This window comes from Manis pentadactyla, chromosome 9 (genome assembly GCF_030020395.1).
Source record: "Manis pentadactyla isolate mManPen7 chromosome 9, mManPen7.hap1, whole genome shotgun sequence".
Lineage (NCBI taxonomy): Eukaryota > Metazoa > Chordata > Mammalia > Pholidota > Manidae > Manis > Manis pentadactyla.
The window spans coordinates 108,317,902-108,344,180 of NC_080027.1; the positions used below are offsets into that span (position 1 = coordinate 108,317,902).

Here is a 26,279-nt window from a genome sequence, read left to right on the forward strand (position 1 = left end):
GTTTAAAGACGGTTCTTTCTCTTGAAGTATTCCCTTGTGTTCTTTAAAGATTCTCCTGCATGGCTCTGCAACTGCAGCTCCCTGGATGTGTGCATGGCCTGTCCATCAGCTGGCCACTTCCTATGTCCCTCCATCTTCTGTACCCAGCCAAATACTCTTCTATCTCTGGGGTACCACTTACACAGGCAGGCCACCATACTGAGAGGATTGCTTCAATTTTAATTTCTTTTTTTCAAGGGCAATACCTATTCTTCATTTATAAATATTTATTTTTTGAATGGTTAGTGTATTTACGTGGTTCAAAACTTTTTCAAAAAATATTTCAAAATTTTTTTCTCCATCTTACTCCTGGTCATCAATTTCCTTCCACATAGACAGCCAGTGTCAGCAGTCTCTTCTGGATCCATGTAGAGGTATTTTATATGTGTACAAGCAAATATTATATATTGCCCCACCTTTTCTTAGCTTCAATAGTAGAATACTATTTACGTTGGTTCCTGCTTCAGGTTCACTGATGTCTGACTCCTCTTGGAGCAGGAACACTCACCTGGTGGGCACCATCCTCTACTCAGTTGCTGAGGTTGCTGTATGATTTTTGGGCCCGAATCAAGCCCCAGGCTACTCCAACTTCCAGCTTCTGGTGCTCATATTGAGCTTTCCATGTTGTCTCCTCAAAGTCCATCTCATTAACTTGAGGATAAGAAGAAATTACCTCTGCACCTCTTTGCCTGTTCTCTCTTAAAAAATCTTCTCACTTCCTCTGAATCTATAATCTCTTGATCCTTTTGTATCTGTGACCAGGTTGAAAGATCTTGAGTGAAGGGCCTAAGAATCACATAATTGGTCCCATACTGCTTCTTTAAAAATGTGCCTCTCGGAGGTCTGCCTTACCCTCTGGATGCTGTTATCAGTTTGTCTTAGGATGCTTGCTCAAAATTGCAATTTAATGTTAGGTTACAGTCAACTATTGTTCAATGCTGCCTTTACAGACATTCCTACTCTCCTTGTGCTTTCTGCATTTGATGTCACAGGGACCCTAACCAATGTTTCCTTGGCTTGTGTCCTCATGCACACACACACACACACACACACACACACACACACACACACATTTACATATAAGAAGATAAGCGACTGTCTCTATTTTCTTATCAAAGGAAGTTCTTACTGATAAATTTTATTTTTCCATATTTCTGCACATCAGAACACCAAATGCCCTAGGAAAGTTCATGACCATGCCAAAAGACTGAATCTAGAAAAAGAAAGTAGTTAGAAAACACATCTTTAAATTTGGTGTCTGCATAGTTTTGTTAGGAGTGAAGGGGAATTTGCAATCTGAATGATCTAATTTATTATTGAGGATGTGGTGGACAAGGTTACAGGTCATATCTGTCACCTAAGCTTGACAGTAGACATCCTGACACATAATTCTGTTCAATTAACCTCAAATATTGAATAATGTCACTACATCATCATAGCTGTACAACTTCATTTCTCAATTTGTTATGCCTAGAGATCAGTGTCTAATTTCACATCCTTAGAAAACATGTTGCTGTTCACCCCAAATATAAGTAAATTCAACAAACACTCAATTCAACAAATATTGTGCCTAGTATATGCAAGATACCTATTCATTTTATAAAAACAATAAAAATAACCGACATTTTTAAGTACCTACTGTGCACCAAGTACCACACTATGTCCTTTACATGTGTTGTTTCTTTTAATTTTCATAAAACCCTATAGAGGAGGTTACTATTGTAATCTCCAATATAGAGATGTGGAAACAGAGGTACAAAGAGGTTAAGTACAGTAACCAAAGTTATACAGCCAGTAAGTAGCCCAACTAGGCTTGAAGTAGCCCAACCAGGACTCCAGAGTTCATGCTTTTAATCCACTATGAAGGAGACAAAGGGCTTTGTAGTCAGTCTAATGTGACAATTATGGGTCAGGTAAATGCAGAACTACCCACAGTAGCCACGGCCCTAAGAGAGGTACATGGCATGGTGAAGTTCAGGGGTGGGAGAGCACCCACAAAGTGGGAGCAGTCATGGAACATTTCCTGTGTAGGTAGCTGTTGAGCTTGTACTTAAAGTATGTGGCAGAAATTATGAACCAGGTAATACGTGTTCAAGGTTAGGAAATAAAGGTCTAGAGGTAGGAATGAGCAGGCCATGTCTGAGATCCAGTTTGGCTTGAAGGTGACATCCAGTTAGGGAAGGAGTAAAATGCTTATTTCTGTGCCAGGCTCTTGAGAGAGACTATTTCTAATTTTGAAGACAACCCTACAGGGTAAATATCATTAGCTTTAATTTATAGATAATAAAATAGAAGTTTTGAAGGGTCATAGGGCAAGTGATAGGGCCAAGATTCGAACTGGAGTCTTCTAGAAACCACATCCTTGTTCTGCTTTTTCATGTTGCCTTACTTTAGGAAGATAGAAAGCATGGGTGGTGTCATATTGAGAAAGGCCTTGATGACAGAGGTGAGGGATTTTTATTTATCTTGGCAGGCAAAAGCAGGACAGAGACAAAACTTAAGCTGAGTCTTGGAAGACAATGTAACCATTTGGGCAACAGAAATAACAGGCTGAGTTAAGAGCAGTGGTGCAACTGGACAAAAGGGGAGTAGATATAAGAAATATGCATTTATGGTATTTAGAGACTTAATTACTGACTAGGTAGGAGAAGGCATAAAGAAGAGCATATGGTATTTCTAAAGTTTTGAGCCTCTCAGTTTTCAGAAGGGTGTTTTGCACTGGCCATTGATAGAAGTACAGGGCAGAAAGAGGAGCTGGCTATGTGTAATTGAGGAGAGGGAAATGATAAACTTAATTTGGGAACTGGAGGCACTAGTTACTTCTGTACCTATGTAGAGATGGGTAATGGACAACTGAAGATTTAGTCTCAAGCTTGGGGCCAAGATCCAGTTATCCAAAGAGAGTTAAAAGTCAAAGCCACTGTAATCAACAAATATAAAACGCAGAAATATCTGATCTTGGCATTTACTAAGGAGTAGGAGAAAAAAGGGAGCCATATCGAACATCCATTGTGTGCCTAGCACTGGGGTAATAGTGGGAACAGTGACAACCTTTTCCTCAATGAACTCCAGATCTTGTTCCAGATATTACTCTCATGACCTATGAGCAAGTAATATAAAACTTAATGTACTCAGAAGCCAATCTGTAAGGTATAAACAGTAAGAGTTATGGGATGTTGAAAAGGAAAGAGGTTGATATGTTTGAGGTATTTGGGAGTCAAGGGAAAGGGCAGAGATCAGCACAAACAGGTGGAAATTGTGCACAGGCTGATGTGAAGGTAATATTGCTCCCCACACAGTGACAGGAACTTCTGGTGTTTTCTCATTTATCCAGGAGGTGGCATGGGGGTGGAAAAGTATAAGTAGGCTTTGGAGTAAAGGGAGACCTCAAATCTTATATTTGCCTTTTACTGATGGCATAACATTGGGCAGGTTAACTTAGCTTTTCAGAACCCATTTCCTCTTTTTTTAAAAAGGGAATAGTCAATAAAGTAGTTGTATAAATTCAGTAAACTAACATATGAAAACCATCTGTTACACAGAATTACATAGAATTGTTGGGAAGATAACTAAATAATTCTTATGTTGTTTTTCTTGCTACCACTCCCACCATTGGGATACCCACATTTCCTGTTCTTCCCTCCGGCACAGCTCCCTGAAGACAAGGTATACATTTTACATGTGCAGGATTTTTGTACATCCACTGACCTATTCAGACACAGGAATAGGCCCTACAGAGGGGGCAACTATTACTTCTTGCCTTTATTGATAATATCTCCTCAACGAGCAGTTACTGAACATCTACACTGTACTAGTCACTGTGCTAGGTCATGTTGGGGTATGGATAGATAAAAGAGTCCTAAGATACTTAAAGATGAGGAACAGTCTCTGGATAAATAGCTATCGGAATTCGGAAAGTGGAGGAAAGCGAGGGGGGAAAGCTGTGTGCAGTGAGACCTAACGGAAGTTGGCATTATTGTAGAAGAGATGTCATTTAAGCTAGGTCTTGCCACAAGATAGAACTCGCCAGTAGGAGATTGGGAAGAGAAGACAGAGATACTAGAAACACAGAGTGTCTTAAAACACGGTTATATCCATGCCTTTACCTAACGGGGGAAACTCCTTTTTACTTGCTCTGGAGTCTGAAGTCGTGCAGAATACGTGCTGAACAGAAGTGTAACGCTGGCAGGTAATACGGCCACAGTGACAGCAGAGGGTTACTGCAGCAGCCGCAGAGCTGCAATGATCTAAAACTGAGTGGGGTAAAGAAGATTTATTTGGACGACAACTGGGGAAACATCGTAAACTCTGAGAAGCTGCAATTGCCAGACTGAGCTGACCCTTCAAAACCCGAGCTTATTTTTCAGCTGGGAGTTAAATGCGCAGCCAGAAAACCCACTTAGCTTGAGAGGAAAGAGGGCGATTGGGAGGTCTCCGCTGCGGATCTACTTTGGCTCCTCCCGAGTCCTGCAAGACGCAAATTTCGCCACACTAAACATGGCGCCCCCGGACTTCCCCTCCTCATTTTATTTCACACTCACCTTTGGCCACACTCAACATGGCCCCAAACCAAGGTTGCATTCCTGTGAAACTACATCGGGATAGTTCTCGCGAGGTTTGTCCGGGCCCCGACTGCTCCCGCCCTGCCTCGCGCGGCCGCCACAGCCACTGCCGCCGGCGCCGCTCCTCCTCCGTGTCAGTTGTTGGGCTGTAATGGCGACTGGGCCGCCGCTGCTGAAGTGACTCCTGGGCGGGGGAGCGGGGCCAGACTTGCGCCAGAAGGAACTGCAGAGAGCCGCAGCTCAGGAGGCTGGCTTGCTGTGGGGGAAGGGAGGCAGCCTTTCCGCCTCTCCTTCCTTCTCTGCAGACCGGCGGATCCCGGGAGCCGGTGCGAGGCGGGCACCCGGTGCGTCCCCGGAGTGGGGAGGCCAGGCCGGGCAGCCCTGGGGCCCGTCGGGGCGGCGTCGCTGCACCCTCCGCCAGGCCCCGCGGGATGCACCGTGGGAGCCGAGGGCGGAGGCGACACTCTCAGGTGAGCCACGGGAGGACCTGGCTAGGACCGCGGACGCTCGCTTAAGCCTCCGCTGTCTCTTGTCCGCGGTCCCGGGTCCCCGGTGGCGGCGAGAGAGGCGGGGCGGGGCTCGGGGAACCCTGGCCTGGCTTCCCCCTCGGGGAACCTCCCTGGGTCCTGAGCCCTTGCGGGAGGGCCATCCTAAGACCTGAGTTTCAGGTCCCTCCGGTGACTGCCAAAGATGGGATTTCCTTCCTTACCTGCCATTGCCTCCCCTCCTCTGCTGCCCCTGTTCTTATCTGCAAAAGCTGTGCGAGATACCTCTCGCCTTTGGTCTCGGGAGAAGAGTCCCCTCTTCTTATGGAGATCAGGCATATTTTGGGAAATTCCGGGGACAAGCTTCAGTGGCAAGGATTATTAATTTCTCTTCCTTTTTGGTGGGGATAAACACTCTCAAGTATTGGGAAAACTTTGATCTGCTCCGGTCTAGCAGCTGCTGAATGTAGTCCTACCGATTTATTCACAAGTGATTTAGGGAGAGATTTAAAAAGCTTTACGCTTTCAAAGTTGTCAGTATTTTTCTCCTCCCTCTTTTTAAATGTAGCCTGACGTGCAAAATAATATTTAGCTAATGTCACAAATATAGGTTGCAATTTGGCTGTATTTTTAGTTTTTAGGTAGGAAGGTGCACATAGGTATAGATTTTAATGTGGTTTTGGTGTAGTACCGAATCCTTTTTACAGGATAACAAAGGTTGTCAGGAATAGTGATCAGTATCCACGTACTCCACTTGATTGTTTTGTTTTGATGGTGATCCTTGTTTTGAATTTGGAAAAGTCGTTAATGATTATGTTGCCATGTTAACGATACCTTCTGACTCGTATTTCAAGGGTTTTTTAAAGGAAAGGCTGTGTTAGATAGGCAAACCTAGTAATCTGAAAAGGTTTGTAGAAGCAATAATAAAATATAGAAAGCTGCTTTCCATTGAAAATTTTTTAGTAGTTTAAAGTAATTGTTTTTGAACAAGGCAATTATGTTGCTGATAAAAGGAGGTTGTGACAGGTTTTTGGCGATTGGTGGTTGGACCTGTGGTAGAAGTTGCTTCAAACCTATGGGCGTGTAATTAATTAGTTTTGCTGTGCTAAATCGACAAACTCCATTTAAATGTAATAAAATAAATCTCAACCATTGAATGCTCATAGCACTGAATTTAAGATATTTTAATAAGAAAATAAACATTAAGCTAGAATACATTGTATATGTGGGTAAATACATGTGTATCTCATCATTTCATAGTAGCAGGACTTCGTAATGGTGGTGAGTTATATAAACAATTTTATACATATGTGAAAGAATTTCTCTGATTCTCTGAGCTGTATTAGTGTGTAGTGTTATGTAAAGAGCATTATACTTGAACAACCGGCCTCTGTGGGGTAATCGATTTATGAATTAGGAAGCTTTGAATTTTTTTCTAATGATTCTGATTGCCAATATTTTGCTCATTTTATAACACTAATGCCATGTCATGGACAGAAGAAAAGAGAAGTCTCTATGTAACCACTTTTGTTATTTGTTGAATTGCTGTAAGTTATAGTGGAAGCAAAAAAGAAGCTGCTGTCTAAAATAACTGGCATTTTTTTGGTGGACTTCTACATACATCATTGTCTTCATAGCAATTTGTGAGGTAGGTTTGGCAAATATCCTTATTTTGCAGTTGTGGAAATTGACACACAAGGGAGTTCATTTGCTTGATGTGAATGAAACTGCAGATGATCTAGAATTGTTTTACTTATTTTTATTGAGGTATAAGTGACATTAGTTTCAGGTGTACAAGATAATGATTGATATATGTATAGATAGGAAATGATCACCATAGTAAGTCTAATTAACATCCTATTATTAGTTTTCTTTAAATTGAATATTAATATAGACACTTCTGGAATGTAGTTTAAAAATCTACAAAAAACCTATTTTTTGTTCCTTTTGATGTGCCTCTCGCTCCTTATGCTGATGGTTGTCAGTTTTTTAAAAAACATTAGTATTTTCATAGCATTTTATTAATTATTAATGTTATAATCATGAATTATTACAACAGATTGCTTTACTGCTATACATATCTTTTGCTTGAACAATGTTCCTAAGAAATTGTAGTTCGTTTGTTGTCTCTCATCTTGTTTGGATACTCATAGTTCCATTATCTTTGGTACTAAAAATCATTTATACTTTTGGTTGTGTAAAACATAATCAGGCCACATGCGGCGTAACTGAAAAGTAGTAACATTTTGGTGATTTTATTGTTAGACCTGAAGATTTAAAAAGCGTATTTGCCATTGACACTTGCGATTGCCAATTAGTGTGGGGCAAGTTGTGAAATAATTTTCTTTATTGAGTTTTTTTCCCATGTCAAACAATTTCTAGTGTCACAAATATTCCAAAAAACTCTAATAATCAAAAGATTGCATAGTTTTCTTTTCTGCCCTAACATATTTATACATTGTTCTCACAAGTATAACTTTGCTAGTGGTTATTTTGGGCTTTTATTTGCCTTTCTCATATAGTTGCCATGATGGCAGAGATCCACTGTTAAAAACTATTGTTCACCCAGTGCCTACCACATAGTAACTTATAAAATATTATTAAAAAAAATATTGGTTGATTAAATTGACCAGAGTGGTCTTGGTATAATGTTTAAAAAACAAAAAAACAAAACACTAGTGCACTGTTCCTAGGCACATGTCAGCTCTTAGGAATATACTCCAGAGGTATGTTCAAGTTTGCTAGGTAGCAGGGGAATGATGGTGTAGGATTAAAAAAACCACTGAGAATAATCCACAGGTTGATCCTGAAAACTTAAATTGACTATTTTAATGATTTGCCTAGGTGTCCTGGCAATAATTATTGTAATTTAAAGAAAATAGAAGCTTTAAGACTGTGACCTGGTTAAACTAGTACTATAATTATAGGCTTGTAATAACTAAGTCATTTCTTAATTACAGCATTGCGCGTTCTTAATCTTAAAGGCCAGCTGGTTCAATTCCCACGTCGTATACACAAGTAAACAGTATCATATAGGGCAAATATCTCACCCAAACTTGGTTTTATAACTGGATGAAGAATCTACTCTGCAGCTGCAAAGTCTGCATTTGTTTACTGTGTCAGATAATTATCAAATCAGAGGATAATTGTGAACAACCTAGCAATCCATTTATCCTTCACAGTGTTAATAACTCAAAACAGGCCTCTCCATGAATCAAAAGGTTTGTTAATTTGAAAATAAATCTCAACCCTTTCTATCATTGGGATTATAAATTGGTACATGTAAATAACCAAAAGGTAAAGGTGATCTTTTTACAAATAGAAGGATGTTTTTGCAAAAAGAAGAATCTGATTTATCTTTAATCACAGTTTGGGTTTGGTGATTTTTAAAAAAAGTTAACCACTTAACAGTTTCTGTTGTAAGTGGACTTGTAAAAGCTTCTTATGGTATTGTGGCTTCTCTCCCTTTGTAAAGCTAAAAATCATCCATGAGTAATAGCACTGGCTACAAGTTAATAGGCTTCATTTCATTAATGATTTTTATGTTTATATCCATAAAGAGTATTTTATAAAGAATTTCTTTTTAGTTCTGGGTTTGTTTTAAGATACAAAATGTGTATGTACACATAGAAATATTATTTTATTATTTAAAAAAAAATTACCATGAAAGAAATATTTTGCTTAGAAATGGTTAGCAGCTTCATACATGACATACATGTGGTGTTTTTTTTGTCGTTGTTAAGTTTTTCTTTTCTGTTTGTATTTAAGACTTGGATTCTGAGACTTACTAATGGGACCATCATACAGCAAACAGGTCTGGAGCAACTAATGTATGCTCTGTACTGTGTACTGGGCATGTACTTGGGAAATAAACAGGAATAAAACATCATACCCGAAGTCCCATGTAAAAGATATGTAAAATAGTAGTACGGGGTGTGGGGTAGGAATAGGAATGATAAAGTGCTGTGTATCCACACACGGGGAGTAACTACAGTGTATTAAAGAGTCCAGTGAAAGGAAAAGTAGCTATCTTTGTTTTCTTAACAGCCTCTAAATTAGTTAAGTTATTGAATGTGTAAGGAAACCTTCCAAAAATATTTATTTTTCCTTGTTTTTTCCTTCAAGAAGTGGCTAAGTGTATCTGTTGTAAAAAAAATTAAAAAACATATCCACTGAAAAGTCCGCTTCCTATCCTGGACCCTTACTGCCCCTCCTGGGAGTTAACCAGTGTTGACAGTTTATTATGTATCGGGGAAGCTTTTGTAGTGAGAATTTTGCACTTTAGGGCATACAGTAATCCTGACTTGCAAACTATAAGACAACTTTATCAGGATATATTACTTGAAATTAATTTAGAAGAGTAAGTATTCAGGACAACTAGATGGGGCTAAGCAAAGTATAGACTCCTAGTTTTAGGGCTTGTCTTTTTCCTTGTCTTGTTCATTGTCTTCAGTTCTCCTTAAGTAAAAGACTAGGGGTACCTTTAGTCAGGTTTTAGTTTAGTTCTTGGTTTCATATCAGTGTGGGACATTGTGTTCTTTGTGCCACCTGTACTCCAGAGGACAAGCTGGTACCAAATATTACATAGTTCCTTCTGGATTTCCTGGATTATAGTAGGTCAGCCTAGTATTTGTAAAAAGTAGTTGTTGTCTGTATTTTATATGTAAAAAGAGGTGAGGCTAAATTCTCTGGTCATTTGTGTGTGTATATGTATATATGCACATATATATATGATTTAGAGCTGGAATATCTCCCACTTTCCCAAGCCTGGTCCCCACTAAATTTGTCCATTTTATATTGAGCTAAATAGTATGACTGTTGCAGCGTTGTCTTTTCTTAATCTTCCAGGCAGAGATGGTTCTTATATAGGGTCTGATAGAGGAATTGAAATGTAGCAAAGGTATGGAAAATATTCTCTGTGAGGGCCAAAACGAAGTCATTCCTCTCATATTTTATTCCCAGTGCCTGGCACATAGTAGGAAGCCAATAAATAATTGAGGAGAGTGAATCTCTATGACTGAATGACAGCACTGTCAATAAAATTAGTTGCTAGAACACACTTGAGAATTGGCTATTTGAAATGTCATATCACAGTTATAGATCAGCGTTTCTCTAACTTTTTGGTGTCAAGACCACTTTATACTCCATTATTAAAAACTCAAAGACTTTTCTTTATATGGCCTGTATCTATTGATATCTACTGTATTAAAATTTTTAAATGTATTTGTTATTTTATTTAAAATAATTAACCTGTGCCATATTAACAAATAACATCTTAATGAAAAATTTATTTTCTTAAACAAAAACATTTTATGAGAAACAAGGCATTGTTTGACATTTGCAAATATTTTTAATGCTTGGCTTAATAGAAGACATCTAGATTCTCATATATGCTTCTGCATTCAATCTGTTGTGATATCATACATCATGCAGCCTTTGGGAAACTCCACCATACACACTCAGAATGAGAGTGAAAAGACAAATGATGTCTTAGTAGAAGTAACTTTGAGTTTGTACACCCCCTTCCTCCACCCCCTAAAGGGTATCAGACCTTGAGAGATCCCTGGACCACACTCTGAGAACTGATGGTATAGATTATAAATTCAGAGTAATAAAGGAGCTTAGCAGTCGTAAAGGACCTTAGCAGTCATATAGTATAATCACCTCTTGTGGACATTTCTGGCTTGTGCAGCTGGACTAAGAAATCTGTTTGTCTTTTGGGAATGAATAATGAATTGAATTTTGCAGATGTTGAGTTTAATGTGCCTTTGAGATTTCTCCAACATTTTGACATGTGGGTTGGTCTATTGGAGATTAGATCTGGACTGGAGTTTTGGCCATCACTGGCATATAGATGATATTTTGAGGCCTTGGTCATGGGTGGGGTCACCCAGGTCATCCAATTCCAGAGTATAGTGTTAGAAAAGAGCCCAAGGTCAAACCCTCTTGAACCTCAAGATTTAAAAGACAAGACCTAGGTGACAAAGAGCATGCACTAAAGAAGAGTGGGTTTGCATTGTTACAGCATTATTGAGTCACAGAGTCAGGAGATCAATGGTCCAGAAATAGTTGGAACTCTTTGAAGTCTTTTGATTTATATCAGAGGGAAATAATTCCCTCCTCTCAACTGTGATTTCAGTATCAAAAATTATAAATAAATATCCCTTCAGGCAATTTGGGGAGAGTTCATTTTCCTTAAACATGTTAGCCACTGGCAGTCTACATTTTAACACAATTTCCCCTGTGCCCTCTCTCTGATAAGATCAGATATCTGTGTTCTCTTGACAGTTTATCTTCTATTGCACTTACTAGCTAAGATTTAATAAAAGGACCATATTATTCTGAGGAAATATAAAAGCAGCTTTTTTCATGTCTTGTTTAATTTGATGTTGCTATAAGGAGTAGTAATAAATGTTTATAATTTCAGAACATATGTTTTTCATGCATGAAGTGAAATTAACATCTAGACATTTGACTTCAGTGTTAACATTTAAAGTTTGAATTTTCTCACTTGCAAAACTGATTATTTGCATTGCTTTCTGATTTCTTGGAATTTTGTGACTCTCTTTAACCAAAATTTAGCCACTAAGGTTATTTCCACTAGGGGAAATATTAGATGTAAGTGAACTCTAAAATTTTATTGACATAATTTATTTTTACAGTTATATCTGATCACTTATATTAGTAATGTCATAACAACCATGAAATGTTCCTTAATATGTGTTTATAACTGTTAATCTTGTTTGAAATTTAGTGAATAAACTTCAGTACTATGCAGTGTTAATACCATACCCTAGGCATATTTTTCTCAGCTAAATTTGAGAATCTCTTTTTTAATCTTGTTAAATAAAAATACGTAAAATTCTTTAAGCCCATAGAATTGCATAATTAACTTTCAAAAACACTTGAATAAATAAATGGATGCAATGCTTTATGAATGGAATGTTACAATTAATTAACACATGCTACTGAAAAATCAAAATCAAAAGATCGGATTTTTGTTATTGTCAGTTTTAGAGATTACCAATGTAAGTTATATACATTATTGTAATTATTGTGTTTATGTAAATATATTTTTCTATCTTTTAAAGAAACACCCCAGAGTACTAAAATGTAATTAGATTTCTGAAGTATCTTGAGGTCATTTTGTTTAAGACTATAATAAAAGGTGGTAGGATTTATTAAAAAAAAAGACAAGGACTAGCTAGCAGAGGAGACTGAGAAAGAGAGCTAGAGAGGACATGGAAAATCAGACTATAGTATATGGAAGCTAAAGGAAAAGAGTATTTCAAGAGCGTAGAGCGTGGTCAGCTGTGATGAATGTTGCCAAGAGGTCACACAGGTTGAGCACTTGTTATTTGAAAATGCCCATTAGATTTGGAGGTGAAGAAGTCTTTGGTCATTTTAGTGAGAGCTGTTGTAGAGAAATGTGGGTGGCAACCACATGGAATTGTTTGACGAGTGATTGAAAAGTATCTCTAAATGGAGTCTCAATGTATTCCTTCAACTCTTTTGAGAAGTTTGTGAAGGAAAAAGAGCAGTAGTGGAGGAGGGTGCTAGATTGAGGGGCTTTGGTGATTGTTTTAAGTAAGGAGACTTGATTAAGTATAAGTGCTAATAGGAAGAATCTTGGAGGTGAGGTTAGGGATACACATGAGTAAAAATATAATTGATGGTTGAAGTTTCTTCAAAGAACCTGGAAGTGGGGATATCTTGAAATGGGAAGTATTCTTATGGCTCCTTTCCTCTAAAAGTTACTTTTTCCTGTTCTTTCCCATTCTGTTTATGAATGCTTAGCCTGCATGGTAAGAAGGAAAGGTAAATGTAAATATAATTCTTTTAAATTTCTTGGCTATTGTTAATTTCCTTTGAGCCTTTGTACTTCTCAGATGAATATTTTGGTGCTACTTGAAGTGTGGACTCCTTGTTGGCTTTAGATTGTTTGCTATCAAGCAACAGTTTTTTTTAATAAGTTGCACCTTATTTGATTCTGAAGTGCTTATACATTTTATTTGTATAATTTTAACTAGATATGTGTTACATCATTTATTATAGCTTTAGTGAAATTGTGTTTATATTTTCTATTGGCAGGTTAGAGTCTTGTTTAGCTAACTTTTGCAAGTTTGTTGTTACTTTGAGCTTTCATTTATATTTTACATGATCTAAATAAAACCATGTCAAGTATAGTTTCTCTCTTAGTTCTTTTGATATTTGACTTTAGTCTGAACAAAGCAGTATTGTTCATTTATGCTTTGACTTTTTCCTGAAATAACTTAGTTCTCTACAAGATGCTATTTGAACTCACTGGAAAATGGACACTAGAATGAAACTGTTGAGTTACTTAAATGAATAATAAAAGTATTCTTAAGTTTTCTGAAATTTAAGAAGCTTGCAGTATAGTCAGGAGACAAAGTACAGTAGAGTGGTATAGATTCTGTGTTACTAACTTCTGAAAACTATGGTCAGTGCATAATAGAGGAGTGGCCAACACTTGATCTTTTAAAAACACAAATGTAATCATGTCAGAGACCTTGCATGATCTTGTTTCTCTCCTTCTCCAGCTTCATGTCTCATCATTTTTCCTTTTCAATACATGGGACTTCAGTGTCTTTTCATCTAAAGGCCATTCTACATAATTGTACCTATTTGCCTAGGAAGCTTTTTCTTGCCTACCCTTAGCTAACTCCTTTAGGTCTTAGATTAAATTTCACTTTCTTCTGAACTTCCCAGATTAGTTGAATTTCTTCTGTTATATGCTACATAGTACTTGCATTTTTTCTTTATTATTTTCATCCCATTCATATATTTGTTGAATGTCAACTTTCTGAGCAAACCTTTAGACTCTGTGTGTGGGGACCATGTTTGTTCTTTTCACTGCTGTATCCCCACTGCTTAGCATTGATTCATTACTACTACATACTTTACTCAGCAAATATTTGTTAATGAATGGATAGCATGGGTCAGACTGAGGAAAAGGGTTTTCATGAATGGGGAAGAATATACAGTCTGATGTAACAATGAAGGGACCAAGGAGTTTACTTAAACATCTTACCTATTCTGTTCAGGAGGGAGAAGAGAATTAAAAGGTTCATCTGTAAACATTTGTGAGGAAGACCTGTCTTTGGGGTGAGTTCGATTAACAGGCATGTAGGTTAAGTGAGCATTCTCTAAAAAAGTTAAAGTGCTTTGAAATTAAGGAAACAGAGGTTCTAAAGAGAATAGAATCTAGGTGGGAAAGCAAGTTGCCTTATGATGAAATTATGAGAAAGGATAGGGGATTGTGTTATAGGTGGTGGCTGAGTTTGTATATTATGAGAGGCATTATGTGAATGACCATTAGAGGCTATCAGAAGTTTGAGAGAGATCTGAATTTTTCCATTTCTGTCACTTGTTAGCCAAATGACCTTGAACTAGTTCCCTACTCTGATCCTGTTTCTTCATCTGTAAAATGGATATATACAGATGGTTGTCTCATGGGTTGTGATGGAGATTGAAAATAATACATGGAAAACAATATAATCCTTTGCCCACATAGAAGGAACACAGAAAATGGTAGCTATGATTATTAAGTATTAACTGCCCTCATGTTACCCCCCATAGAGGACTAATTTTGGCTTCTGGTTTAAAGGAATTGTTGCTGTCAAGGGTTTTGGGGCTTCAGAAGAGAGGTGTTCTTGGGTGGTTGCGAAATAGGATTAGTTCTCTTCACTAATGCTCATCTTTATATTCCATGAAGAGCCTTCAGGCTTCAAAGAGTAGAATTGAAGATAATCTCTAGAGCTGTAGTGTTCAAATCTGGCTGTGAGTTGGGTCCATGTAGACATTTGAAAATACAGTTTTTGGCCTCTTCTCAGACCCACTGATTCAGAATCTCTTGGGGGTCTAGCCTCAGCATCTTTGTTTTTAAAATGGTATCCAAGTAATTTCTCCTCCTAGAGCTTCTTGAGAAAGGTGGCTTAGGAGACAAGAACTCTGCAGCTGCTTGGAAGAAGCATTGTGTGGCAGCTCGGAAATTCACTTGTAATGGAAATGATTGAGAATATATGTATGGATTATTTTGGAGAGAGTTGTCTTTACAGGCTTAAAAACTACTTATACTTACAGAGGTTGAAGTTGTGGAGTAATTATTTTAAAGTATTGTATTTAAAAGATATTTAAATACAAAGGATATTGTCTGTGTGTCCCTAGTTGCCAAGGATTAAACAATTTAATATGATAACTTTATGACATAAGGTGCGTTTTGGTATGTTATATTGGCATCTGAACACTAATATTTTATGTATTACCCTTAATACCAATATCATATCATGTGCCCAAATTTAAAAAAAAGCCAAACATATTATCAAAATATGTGTCAATAAATGAGTATTCATATATATGTGTGTGTGTATTTATTGCGTTACATTCAGTATGGTAAGGTCTTTGTGAGTTGAGAGAAATGTATGTTGTAGGTTTATTCATAGAAATAATACCTTTTTTAGGTTTAGGAAACTAAGTCATAAATATGAATGGTATAAATACAAATAGTAGATATAAAAATAGGTAAATTAAAGGTGAGAAAGAAAAGAGAGGAAGTCAGATAAGAGATAATAGGGAAAACAGAAAAGAAGTAAGAGGGAAAAATACCATAGAAGAAAATAGGAGATGAATGGGAAAAACAGGAAAATATACTACTAATATTTGAAGATAATGTACCAGATTTGTTTTTTAGGCAATGAATATAAATGTTTCCCTAATTTTAAGCAAATTTTCTTAAGTGAGACTGTACTAGTAAATGAAAGGACCAGAGATAATGGAGAAAAAAAGCAGTTAGGAACCCTATCTTCCTCTTCCAGCTTATTTTTACCTGTAGGAAGTAGAAGGAATGGTAGGCTATGGGTTTTCAGAGAAGGAATACATTAACTTTCCTTATTGAATTAATTGAATATGATCTAGGACAGTGTGCCTGGATTTCTAATTTCAGTTATTTCAATTTCTGTCTTAGGATTCTTACTTCTTACTGATCAGTGAAGACTCTTGCATCTTTGAATCTTTGTTACTGGGTTTCAGTGTAAGTTAGGTAGAGTTGAGGTCTGTTGAGGATGGGCACTCATCAATATCACCATACTTCCAGAGTCAGGGGACTTGATTGCTAACAGGCACAGAATTCTTAGTAAGGTAGATGTATTTGTCAAGTTGTATCCTGGTAGCTAACAGTGGTATCCCACTAGTACTTCCTGCAAAGAATCTGTTCAGCTGGGGTCACACCATTCTTCTCTAGGAAACATGATGTTATTGTGAGGTTGAAGCCATGGATCTAGTAGTTAATTTTTGTTCTTGGGTGGAGTGGGTAGGAGAAAAGTCTTGCCTTTCTGAGTAGTTTCTGCTGTTCAATGAATGTAGATGGCAGCGTTTTATTGTTCCATTTTAACTGCGCATTGCCTTGTTCATGTCCAGATAGTGAATAAATGAACCTCCAGTATAGTTTATACATAGATGTTGTAGTGTTCCTTTGGACTAATCATAATAAGGCTTTTACTTAGTTATTACCACAGAAATAGCATTATCTTCTGCTCCAGTTTTCTGATTCATTGCACATTAATGATGATGTGCTTTTATCAAATGACTCCCATTGTTTCCATGACATGATACATTCAGTTTATTATATGGCCTCCAGTAGCCCTGTTATTTGCTGTGTTGTCATCAGCAAGGTCAATTATGCTATTTGTGTGTGGGCCTTGTAGTTTATTTTACCAGATAGTCTTACAGGCTACTTGAAGAATAGTATATGAATTTCATTTCCTTGTTTTCCATTTCTTTTTTTTCCTGTATTACTGGCCTAGAGATGCTTGTTAATTGTCTTCCTCTTCCTTTCTTATGAGTAGTTTTCCAGTCTGTTTTTTTAACCACCTCTTCTGTTTATTTAATCATGTTTCTTGACACTTCTATAAATTTATCCCACTCATTTCCCACTTGTGTTTTTGCTGGGAGCCCTACTTTTGATTCCTCTTTATTCTTTTCTGTTTAAGTTGAGATCATAAAAGCTTCCAATACTGCCATTTGTTTATCTGTTCATTGAAGGGCTCTGTTGATGTGCAGATAAATAAGAAAATAATAGTTTTAAGGGCCATACAACCTTGTGGGATGACTGATACATATATGCTATCTGTATCTATATCTAACTCATCATGTTAAATACTGTTTATGTGTGTGTCTTCTTCACTAGATTGTGAGCATTAGTTCCTCAAGACATGTTCATTGAATAAATGCATGAATAATGTGGGTGTATGTGTGTAATGGTAAGGGCTATAAAAAGTGAAAGTGGTATGGGAAACAGATGAAATAGTAATTCTGTTAAGGGGCAGTCTGGGAAAAATTTCTAGGAGATGACACTAGAGTTTGTCCTCAAAGGGTATTACTACCAGAGAAATTTTAGGAAAAGAAGATATGTCAGTGATGAAAATTTCTGGATGCTCGGAGAATGCACTCTGTGTATGGGTGTTCAATAGGAACAATTGGTGTATGTTGAAGATAGTAAGGAGTAATACTATAAAGTTGTGAAGAATTCCAAGTTCCATCATGCTAAGGAATTTGGAACTTTATCCCATAGGTGATAGTCTTTGAAGAGTTATAAAAGCAGAGTTGCTAGGTTCCTTAGAAAGATAACTTCGGTTGCAGAATGGGAGCAGAATAATTTAGGAAGCCTTTACTGTAATTTAGGCTAAAGATGGTGCTCTGAACAGAGTCAAGAGGAATAAAGATGTTACAGAAATGTCTTAAAATTTTTTATAGACAGCTTTATGGAGGTGTATTTTATATATTAACAGAAGCTTGTTAAAGGTAGTATTGACTTGGTAACTCAGTACATGATGGAGTGAGAGAGAGGAAGGAATGTCAAAGATAAGCTGGATGCACGATAATCCCATGTTCTAGGAGAACAAGAAGGAGGAACAATTTTGAAGATAGATGAAAGTGAATTTGGTTCTGAACTTAATAAATTTGAAGTGCAAGTAGGACTTGGAGGTAGACTGCCTAATAGATGGAAGACTTGGACCCTGAGCTTAGAGCAAGATGTAGGACAGGAACATGATGACATTTAGGAAGTAGCTGAAACCATGAAAGTGTGAGAATGCCTGGGAAGGAGGAGCTAGAAAAGGCCTCGGAATGGAATCTTTGGAAAAGTTTCCATTGATGAGTTGGGCAAAAGTAGAGAAGCCATCGATCAAGAAAAAAAGGAAGAGGTAAGGGAAGTAGGAAAGAGATGTTTAATTGATCCCAAGAGTAGTGAGAGTTTGAAGATGTTAGCTTAAGACCCCAAATGTTAATGAATATACTAGTGTTATAAAATCCAATTGAAAAATTGTGTTACTAGAAAGGTATATTTCCTAGGTTTCCTGGGTATATAGATTTTCATAAAAATAAACCCATATGCCAGGAAAAGAACTTTTTTAGACTTCAAATTTTTGCCTTAGAATGTATGGACTTTTAAGTTGAATGTTTGTAAGAAAATAAATTTTTTTATTCTTTCTCTTTTTTAAAACAATGTATTTCTTAACACATTTTTTTCTATAACGTACTTGAAAAAAACTTCAAATATATTTTTCTTGATAACTTTTTTCCTCTAAGTATATGGCTTGAAATGAATGATTTCATGGGATCCTCTTTTTCTGTGAGATTTTTCTTTTTTTTTTCCTTAATTAAAGTGAAATAAAAGGAAGTTTGTTGTAAGGCTTCAGAGAGGTCTTGAGGAATGCAGGGGCAGAAAACAAGGTACTGATATCACAGGACCTGGAAAATTGTCAGGAACGAGACCACTTTTTCCTTTCTGGGGAGGCCACATGGTCTCTCATTTGTTTTTCTTTGATCTTCCTCTTGCTTTTTCATCATGATTTTTCAGCTTGGCTCCTCAAAGCTCATTGATTCAGTTGTTTAACATTTCATTCCAAAATGCTGTGATCTCTTCTTTCCAGGGAGTGGATAGGCCACCCTTGAGTCAGTTCCTCACTCCTTATCCAATCAACTGTAGCTGGGGTGAGGAGTAGGCAGGGTTGTGGATGCGAGAGAGGACGGTTCTTTAGAAAAGGGTCTATGGGTGGGCAGACATAGTGAGTGACATCTGTAATATATTCTTATATAATTTCATTTAACAAACTTTTCCAGGAGCATTTTATTTTATACTTTTTATTTTGGTGTCATTATCATTAATACACAATTACATGAGCAACATTGTGGTTACTAGATTCCCCCCATTATCAAGTCCCCACCACATACCGCATTACAGTCTCTGTCCATCAGCATAGTAAGATGCTATAGAATCACTACTTGTCTTCTCTGTGCTATACTGCCTTCCCCATGCCCCCACCCCCACATTATGTGTGCTAATCGTAATGCCCCTTTTTCCCTTTATCCCTCCCTTCCCACCCATCCTCCACAGTCCTTTTCCGTTTGGTAACTGTCAGTCCATTCTTGGGTTCTCTGAGTCCTCTGCTGTTTTGTTCCTTCAGTTTTTTCTTTGTTGTTATACTTCACAGGTGAGTGAAATCATTTGGTACTTGTCTTTCTCCGCCTGGCTTATTTCACTGAGCATAATACCCTCTAGCTCCATCCATGTTGTTGCAAATCGTAGGATTTGTTTTCTTATGGCTGAATAATATTCCATTGTGTATATGTACCACATCTTCTGTATCCATTCATCTATTCATGGGCACTTAGGTTGCTTCCATTTCTTGGCTATTTCAGATAGTGCTGCGATAAACATAGGGGTGCATATGTCTTTTCAAATCAGGGATTTTGTTTTCTTTGGGTAAATTTCTAGGAGTGAAATTCCTGGGTCGAAAATGGTATATCTATTTTCGTTTTTTTGAGGAACCTCCATATTGCTTTCCATAATTGTTGAACCAATTTGCATTCCCACCAACAGTATAGGAGGGTTACCATTTCTTTGCTCCTTGCCAGCATTTGTTACTTCTTATTTTTTGGATAGTGGCCATCCTAACTGGTGTGAGGTGTTATCTCATTGTGGTTTTAATTTACATTTCTCTGATAATTAGTGATGTGGAGCATCTTTTCATGTGCCTGTTGGCCATTTGTATTCTTTGGAAAAGTGTTCAGGTCCTTTGCCCATTTCTTAATTGGATTATTTGTTTTTTGGGTGTTGAGGTGTATGTGTTCTTTATATATTTTGGATGTTAACCCCTTATCAGATGAGGGGTTATGAATTCATTTATGAATATTAACTTTTTTGAGTGTGGTATACTGATGCGCTTAGGGCTTCTGATGCAAAATTGTCTCTGTCCCTTCCTTCTCCTTCATACCACACATAGATTAGGCATGTCATAATTAATATGGTTTTTTTTTAAGGATATACCTTCTTGGAGCTTTATACCTCCAAGAAGCTTTAATGAATCTCCCCCATTAGAATTAATGTTTCCTTTTGTAATAATTCACATGTATTAGGGTATTGTCAGATTATCATATTTCTCAGTTATATTATGCATGTGTTTACCTTGCTTGATTATTGGATCTCTTTGAGAAAGTGATAAAGGTCAACTTCCCTCTCTAGAAAAATGTGCATAGATGATACACACAAAATTTTGCACACAATTTCAGAGTTTATAAATTCCTTGAATCTCATTCATGGATCCCTCAGTTAAGAACCCTTGTACTAGATAGTGAGATGGTAGAGGTCAGGACTATTTCATCTTTTTTTAAACATACAAATTACTTTGTAGAAGCAGGTACTCAACAACCATTAGCATGAGGCTATTGATACGCAAATTTACTCTCCCCATTCTCAGTTTTGAAAGACAAAGATAACTACATTGGGTTAAAACATTGTAATTATATTCTGTACACAAGTTAAATCTAAAATAAAGTGCCTCAGAAGGCTTAGAATTGAAAGATAGGGCAGGTGCAATAAAATAAAGCAATGCTTGCTTTTATTAATAACATATAAATTAGGATTAAATACTGAAACACATTTTTCTGGGGACAAAGATTGTCATTTTTTATTGAAGAAATATGAAATCCACAGTGATAACAACCATGAGCCTTTATGCACCAAATAATATCAAGCTACATAAGCATTAACTTAGAGAAACATGAAGAGGGATATAGACAAAAAGTAGTTGGGGTGGATTTTGTACACTTCTCGTAATTCTTCGCAGATTAAATAGGTAAAAGAGAATACACGAATGTTCAATAAAAACTAATTTCAAAATTCTCATGGCTGTAGATTAAAGTTGTCATATTTTTTGTGAAACATTTAACTGGGAAGATAATTTTCATTATTAACCAAGAAATTATCCTGGATAAATTTAGTCTGTTTTATTTGGTAAGCACTTTAAAGTGGTTGGAAAGAGCATTTTGCAAATTCTGTTTTATACTTTAAAGATAGTAAGAATTTTAACAAATTAGATTCTCTTCCTATATTTTTTCATTGTACTTTTTCTTCAATAATTCTTTTTTCTATTTTTATAGAAAGTGGTGATATTTTATATATATATATATTCTTACACGAAGAACAGACCTACTTAAATACATTCTGTTAATAATACTTACTGGGCATGGGATAACCAGGGATTTTGAAAGGTCGGTTAGTAAAAAATTGAAATGCTTCATATTATAGAACTCAATTAAAACTATAATTATAAACCTAAGCCGGGATATAATTCTTTCATATTAATTGAAACTGCCTTTATTGAAGTTAATATACACTGAAAAAGCATATAAATGTAAGGCTTAGTGAAATCTCATAAACTGAACACACCCATGAAATCAGCACCCAAATCAATACCCAAATATTATCAGTACTCCAGAAGCCCTTCCTTGCTCCAATTCCAGTCACTCTCCGCCTCAAACCATATTTAATGACTGTCCTTCTAATACCATAGGTTATTTGTGCCTGTTTGTTACATTGTAAGTAGAATCACACAGCATATATCCTTGTTTCTGGCATGCTTAATGTTTGTGATGTTCAACTATCCTGTTGCATGTAGTTATAATTAGTTTATTCTTACTGCTAAATGGTGAATATACTATAATTTATTCACAAGATTAAGTTTTACGTAAATGTCAGACTCCCAGTATTTAGTCATTTGCATTTGAAAATTATTGACCGTTACTAACATTTTTAGTTTAAAGCAGTACAGGTCATTTTCTTTTACCCATCTACAGTGTCTCCCAGCCTATCAGCATTGGCCCCCTAAACATAGAGATTATGGATATATAAGGAATTTTTTATTATTATTCTGTTTCTTTCCATTGGATAATTGATAATTACTATATATTTTAGCATTTATTTTAGTTTTAAAGGAGAGACATGTCTAATGAAAACTTGTCTAATCATTGCCAGATTATTTAGTAGTAAAGAACTCACATGTAAACAGTTGGCTAGATCAAAAGTATCTTTATGTGAAGGAAAGTAAAATGAGTTAATTTTTTTGAACTGTGTTGGCAGCTCTGATTAAAGTTTTTAGGGTTAGAAAAACTTAAACTATTGGCATATTTGTTCATTTTAGATTTTCTACCATCCCTGCCTATTTTTAAAAATCTATATTGACTTTTCTTAGAGCCATATTGTATAGTCTATGAAAAATTTTATTTTAGAACATTTTTGAAATTTTTTTCTGAAAATTTATAAACCAGGGTAACTTAGTACAGGAGAAATTATAATTATTCCTTTAAATTAGAAATTATTGTTTACAATTTTAAAAATACAAGTGTTCTAGATGGATGTGCTCCTAAGGCTAAATAGTGGTCACCAGAGAAAATAAAACCACAGTAAAGGGAGTAGACCAATTAATTACTAAGCAAATGCAAAAATAAATCAGCTACCAACAAAGTCAGTCAAGGGGTACACAAAGAGTACAGAATGATACCTAACATATAAAGAGTGGCAGAGGAAGGAAAAGAAGGGAGAAAAAAAAGAATCTTTAGATTGTGTTTGTCATAGTAAAATAAGTGACGAAGATAGACTATTAGATAGTAAAGAAGTTGCCCTTGAACCTTTGGTAAACATGAATCCAAAGCCTGCAATGGCAATAAGTACATATCTATCAACAATCACCCTAAATGTAAATGGATTGAATCCACCAATCAAAAGACATAATAGAGTTACAGAATGGATAAAAAAACGACCCATCTATATGCTGCCTACAAGAGACTCACTTCAAACCCAAAGGCATACACAGACTAAAAGTGAAGGGATGGAAAAAGATATTTCACATGAACAATAGGGAGAAAGAAGCAGGAGTTGCAATACTTGTACTAGATAAAATAGACTTCAACACAAAGAAAGTAACAGACAAAGAAGGATATTATATAATGATAAAGGGGTTGGTCCAACATGAGGATATAACCATTATAAATACATACCCAACATAGGAGAACCTACATATGTGAAACAAATACTAACAGAATTAAAGGGGGTAATAGAAAGCAATGTGTTCATTTTAGGAGACTTCAACACACCATTCACTCCAAAGGACAGATCAATCATACAGAAAATAAGTAAGGAGACAGAGGCCCTGAACAACACATTAGAACTAGTGGACCTAACAGACATCTACAGAACACCTCACCCAAAAGCAGCAGGATACATATTCTTCTCAAGTGCACATGGAACATTTTCCAGAATAGATCACACATTAGGCCACAAAGAAAGTCCCAGAAAATTAAAAAAGATTGAAATTATACCAAACAGTTTCTCAGACCACAAAGGTATGAAACTAGAAATAAATTGTGCAGAGAAAACAAAAAATCCCACAAACACATGGAGGCTTAACAACATGCTTCTAAATAATTAATGGATCAATGACCAAATTAAAAGAGCGATCAAGCAATATATGGAGACAAACGAAAACAACAGTTCAAAACTGCAAAATCTGTGGGACACAGCGAAGGCAGTTCTAAGAGGAAAGTATATAGCAATACAAGGTATCTCAAGAAAGAAGAACAATTGCAAATGTTCAGTCTAAAGTCAAAATTAATGACACTAGAAAAAGAATAAATGGGGACCAAAGTCAGTAGAAATACGTAAGAAAGATAAAAGAAGAAATAAAACTGAAGAATGAAATATAAAGAATTAATGAAACCAAGAACTGATTCTCTTGAGAAAATAGACAAAATAGATGAACCCCTAGCCAGACTTATCAAGAAAAAAAGAGAGTCTACACACATAAACAGAATCAAAAATGAGAAAGGGAAAATCATTATGGATACCACAGAAATATGAAGAATTATTAGAGAATACTATGAAAAATTATATGCTAAAAAACTGGATAAACTAGAAGAAATAGACAAGTTTCTCAGAAAATACAACCTTCCAGGACTGACGCAGGAAGAAACAGAAAATCTGAACAGACCAATTAGCAGTGATGAAATTGTTAATCAAAAACTACATAAGAACAAAAGTCCCAGGTCAGATGGCTTCACTGCTGAATTTTATAAGACATTTAGAGAAGACCTAATGCCCATCCTCTTAAAGTTTTCCAAAGAGTAGAAGAGGAAGGAATACTTCCAAACTCATTTTATGAAGCCAGCATCACTCTAATACCCAAAACAGGCAAAGACACCAAAAAAAGGGAAATTTCAGACCAATATCCCTGATGGGCATAGATGCAAAAGTCTTCAACAAAATATTAGCAGACCAAATTCAGAAATACATAAAAAAGATCACATCAGGATCAAGTGGGATTTATTCCAGGGATGCAAAATGGTACAGTATTTGAAAATCCATCAACATCACCACATAAAAAGGACAGCAAACACATGATCATCTTTATAGATGCTGGAAAAGCATTAGACAAAATTCAACATCCATTCGTGATAAAAACGCAACAAAGTGGGTATAAAAGGGTAAGAACATAGTACTGAAGGTCCTATCCAGGGCAATCAGACAACACAAAGAAATAAAAGGCATCCAGATTGGCAAGAAGTTAAATTGTCACTGTTTGCAGATGACATGATATTGTACTTAAAAAGCCCTAAAGAAACCACCCCAAAACTTCTAGAACTAATAACTGAATTCAGCAAAGTTACAGGATACAAAATCAGTACACAGATATCTGTTGCATTCTTATATATTAGCAATGAACTAGCAGAAAGAGAAATAATGAAAACAACTCCATTTACAGTTGCATCTAAAAGAATAAAATACCTAGGAATAAACCTAAGGAAGTGAAAGATCTATACCCTGAAAACTACAAGACACTAATGAGAGAAATAAAAGAAGACACCAGTAAATGAAAATACATCCAATGCTCATGGATAGGAAGAATTAATATTGTCAAAATGGCCATCCTGCCTAAAGCAATACATAGATTCAGTGCTGTGCCCCTATCAAAATACCGACAGCATTCTTCAATGAACTAGAAAAAATAGTTCTAAAATTTATATGGAATCACAAAAGACCCTGAATAGCCAGCCAATCCTGAGAAGGAAGAATGAAGTTAAGGATTAAACTCCCTAATTTCAAGCGCTAGTAGGCAGCCACAGTAATTAAGACAATTTGGTGTTAACCCATAGGTCAATGGAATAGAATAGAGAGTCCAGATGAAAACCCACACATAGAAAAAGATGGCGGCGTGAGAGGAGAGACAGAGGCTTCCTCCTAAAACTGGATACAATTAGAAAATATACTTGGCACAACTAATCCTGAGAGAGCAACAGGAAAGAGGATGGCGTCAGACTGCACACACCTGGAGAAAAGAGCAGACCTCACCGAATGGGGTAACATACCAGAGCGGTGGCTCCGCGGGACCTGAGCCCTTCCCTCACCCCAGCTCACCAGTGGGAGGAAGAGAAACGGAGCAGGGAGGGAGTGGAAGGCTTGGGACTGCTGAATACCTAGCTCTGGAGATCTGCTCTGGGAGCACAAACCTACATTTCATGGTGCTTTCATGAGACTTGCATGACTACCGGGTTGGAAAGTAAATACAGACAGAGTTCCTGGGGAGACTGGGATTCTGGCCACCTGTGGAAAGCAGGGATCCATATCTGGCTGCTCTGGGACAAAAACTTATACCTGTGTGACCGGCCCACTGGCTCAGGCAGTGGAGACAGGCACAGCAGCCAGGAGGCGGGGAACAGCTCTTTCCTCCCCTCAGGCACCGGTACCGCTCCTCTGCGATCCCCGACATTGCTTCAGGGGCTGAGCAGCTCCAGAATAGAGCATTTGGACACTAGAGGGCGCCATGTACAAACATGAAACACC

At 36.7% G+C, this 26,279-nt stretch overlaps 1 protein-coding gene across 7 annotated transcripts in view; it reads left to right on the forward strand.

Annotated features, from left to right (window-relative positions):
* The first annotated feature begins 4,688 nt into the window (after positions 1-4,688).
* CEP350 (centrosomal protein 350) overlaps positions 4,689-26,279 on the forward strand; it is a 163,379-nt gene continuing 141,788 nt past the window's right edge. For 3 of the 7 annotated variants that reach the window (XM_036905933.2, XM_036905935.2, XM_057507914.1), the window contains exon 1: positions 4,689-5,071. The gene's annotated coding sequence lies outside the window, so the exon portion shown is untranslated. Of the gene's footprint in view, positions 5,072-20,479; positions 21,656-26,279 lie in introns of those variants that run through there. The other 4 variants (XM_036905937.2, XM_036905939.2, XM_057507911.1 and 1 more) reach the window with 2 other exon arrangements.